Source organism: Pan paniscus, chromosome 7 (assembly GCF_029289425.2).
Source record: "Pan paniscus chromosome 7, NHGRI_mPanPan1-v2.0_pri, whole genome shotgun sequence".
Classification (NCBI taxonomy): domain Eukaryota; kingdom Metazoa; phylum Chordata; class Mammalia; order Primates; family Hominidae; genus Pan; species Pan paniscus.
The window spans coordinates 55,649,261-55,652,861 of record NC_073256.2 but is presented as its reverse complement, the minus strand read 5'-3'; the positions used below and the strand labels follow the sequence as shown (position 1 = coordinate 55,652,861).

Sequence of the window (3,601 nt, the reverse complement as noted above, 5' to 3'; positions counted from 1 at the left end):
GTCTCTACGAAACTGGTGAGAAGGCTAGGGGTGCTGGCCCAGGCCGCCCAGGCCACCTTGCCTCCACACTCTGGCTGGTGCTACAGGGTGACATCCCAGGATGTCATCCTCTTTTCCAGAGTAGCCTCAGCGGAGCACCCTGCTTCTTCCCCTCTACAGGCCATCTCAATAAAGATTGGGTGTTCAGCTTTCAAACAATATTCTGCTTCTGTGTAGTACTTTCACCTTTTTCAAGCACCTTCTCATACATTATCTTTTTGTTTCATGTGCATTTTGATGAATGTAGGACGGTCATTCTTCTCTTTCACTTTCCTATGAGCCAGATTTAATGAGGGAGTTTCTGGATTATCTTGGTTAGTTGGAGGCATCTGCCTAACTTATCTATGACTTATTTTTCCTGCTACCAGATTGTTCCAAATGATTGTGCTGGCCGTGAGTTTAGAAGATCTGGCCTTTTGCAGAAGTTCTGCTGTTGTCTTTTCAGCTTCTGGGTAAGGGCAAGGCCATTGGGGTTGCTCTCTCCTAATGAGAAGTGAGTGTGAACACCAATGGATTCTGGAGAGATGAAGCTTCTCTTTGGGGCTGACAGTCCCAGACAATCCATACCTGTTCCTTCTTCAATTTGCTCAATATAGCATTGAGCGTTTCAACAGATTCTGTGCCTGTACTATAAACGTGTATAAATACTGACAGACATACACGTGCCTGCACAAACCTGTATCCATAGTCACAGATTCTATCACACACTCACAGACACATGTACTCACAGATGTAAATACACAGTGTTATGACACAGTTGCATACTGTCACACCCATAGAGTCACACACAGAGGCACACAGGCCGAGGCACGCATACATCCACACGCAGTCACATATACAAACACAAAGGCACACTGATTCTCTCTCTCTCCTTTCTCTCTCTCTCTGTTTTACATGCACTCTCTCTCTCTCTCTCTCTCTCTCTTAGAAAAAGTACCAACCCAGAAAAGAAATGCAGCAGAGACGTTTGTAGCATTGCATATCCAGCTGGGTCTTGGGAAAGAGTCTCCTCCCCAGCGCATCATGGAGGGATGAGCTTTTGAGAGCAGGTGCTGGGTACCATCCCAAATCTTTTGCCGAGATTCCTAGTGCCACAGCTAATCTACACTCTGGATGTTTGCTGACTACCCTGATCCTCAGGAGGCAGATGTTCAACCCAGGGGCCAAAGTTGAAATTGTCAGGAGACGTAGTGTTATGAGTTGAATTGTTTCCTCCCTCCTGCCAAAGATATGTTAAAATTCTAATCCTCAGTACCTCAGAGGTTACTTTATTTGGAAATAGGCTCATTGCAGGTGGAATTACAGGCATACCTCAGAGATATTGTGGCTTCAGTTCCAGACCACCATAATAAAGCAAATGTTGCAATAAATTGAGTCACACAAATTGTTTAGGGTGGTGGTTGCTGAAGGTTGGGGTGGCTGTGACAATTTCTTACAATTTTTAAGTTTCTTAAAATAAAACAACAATGAAGCTTGCCACACCAATTGACTCTCATTTTCCGGAAAGATTTCTCTGTAGTATGTCATACTGTTTGATAGCATTTAACCCACAGTATAACTTCCTTATAAATTGGAGTCAATTTTCTCAAACGCTGCTGCTGTTTTATCAACTAAGTGTATATAATATTCTGAATTGTTTGTCTTTTCAATAATGTTCGTAGCATCTTTACCAGGAGTAGATCTCATCTCAAGAAACCGCTTTCTTTGCTCATCCATAAATTAATCATCTGTTCAAGTTTTATCATGAGATTGCAACAATTCCATCATGTCTCACTGAATTAGGCTCCACTTCTAGTTCTCTTGCTGTTTCCACCACATCGGTAGTGACTTCTTCCGTTGAAGCCTTGAACCTCTCAATGTCATCCATGAGGACTGGAATCAACTTCTTCCAGACTCCTGTTAATGAGAATATTTTGACCTCCTCCCATTAATCATGAATGTTCTTTTTTTTTTTAATCAAAAACATTTTTTCATTTAAAAAACTATTTACAACACATAAAACAAGGCAAGATTTACTCTTTTTTTCTCATCTTCTGGTATGGGATCTTTTGGTGGCTCCTGCACTATTGTGCTGTTGCTGTCCGATCCAATGTTACTATCACTGGTTCCTTCCTCTGCCATACTGTCTACCCACTCCTGCCCACTCTCCTTGCCCTCAGGAGTAGATGTGCCTTCTTCACTGTTCTGTTGGCTCTCTGTCATTTCTTCAAAGTGTGCCTCCTCCGTCTCCATTGGAATGTTCTTGTCATCTTTCTTCTCCTCGCCTTTGCTGGCTGCTTGCTTTTCCTTAGGAACAATGCTGCTCTGTGCTCAGCTTGCTCTGCTGCCTCCTTCTCCCTTTTCTCCTGCCTTTTGCGGGCCTGTTCCTCTGCCTGTGCAATCTCACCTGCAATTTTCTTCATATCCACTTCTACTTTCAGACCACACAACCTTTTAAGTTCATCATTAAATGAATCTGTGCTTTCCAAGTATTTCCTCCTCTTCTCCTGGTGTCATTTCCTCTATTTGAAGAAGTTCAGCTTCTAGTTTTCGCTGATGAATAATTAAGGACTGGACCTGTCATTTGATGATCCACATTCTAGCTGTTGTGACAACTGACCGAACGTCTGGCACCACACTCTCACTAAGGATTTCACTGATGAGGCAGTGGTTTCTCTGGAAATGGGCGGTGGCTGTATGCTTCATTGAAAAGCCATCGTCATAATCATCTGGATCTTCAGGAGGCTAAATGTTCATGTACGGTTCTCCTTTCTCCACGCAAGACTGTCTCTGTCAACTTTCTTCCTCTAAAGCAGCTTCTGCACGACTTTTTGCATTTATGTAAGCAAGGTATATGGGGGATTTATGATAGGCCTTCATAGATTCATCGTATTCTATCTTTTCTGCTTCGTATTCATTTAAATATTCTTGCTTTTCTTCACCAGTGAGATCTCACCACATGCCACCAATAATCTTGCCAATCTCCCACAACTTTAAGTCAGGGTTGGAAGCCTTTACTTGGTCCCGGACCTTTCTGCCTGTACCTCATGTAGGGCATCAGCGGCTTATCTGGTGGCTTTGGGGGTTTTGGTATGGTAATAGCAGAGGATGCTGTGACCTGGCTGTCGGTGCCTGGGTTCCCTTCAAGCCTGTAGTTGTTGTAGGTGAGATGACTGTATGGATTGTATCTCACAAACCCTGGTGTGCTGGGCATTTGTGTTGCAGGAGCTGGGGTGAGAGGTGGAGCATAAGACGGTCTTTCCACGGGCAGAAAAAGTGGCTGCAGTTCCGGCTTCACTTCCCTTTGTCCTGCGCCATGAGTGTTCTTAATGGCATCTAGAATTGTGAATCCTTTCCACAAAATTTTCAATTCACTTTGCCCAGGCCCATCAGAGGAATCAATTCCTAGGGCACCTATAGACTTACAAAATATATTTATTAAATAATAAGACTCGAAAGTCAAAATTACTCCTTGATCTAGGGGCTGTTGAATGGATTCTTTGTTAGCAGGCAGGAAAACAGCATTCATCCCTTTGTACATCTTTACCAGAGCTCTTAGGTTACCAGCTGCATTGTTAATGGG

At 43.3% G+C, this 3,601-nt stretch overlaps 1 pseudogene; it reads right to left on the bottom strand.

Moving 5' to 3' along the window:
- Window positions 1-400: 400 nt before the first annotated feature.
- On the bottom strand, window positions 401-3,247 carry LOC100974977 (SWI/SNF-related matrix-associated actin-dependent regulator of chromatin subfamily E member 1-like; annotated as a pseudogene).
- Between the last annotated feature and the right edge of the window lie 354 nt (window positions 3,248-3,601).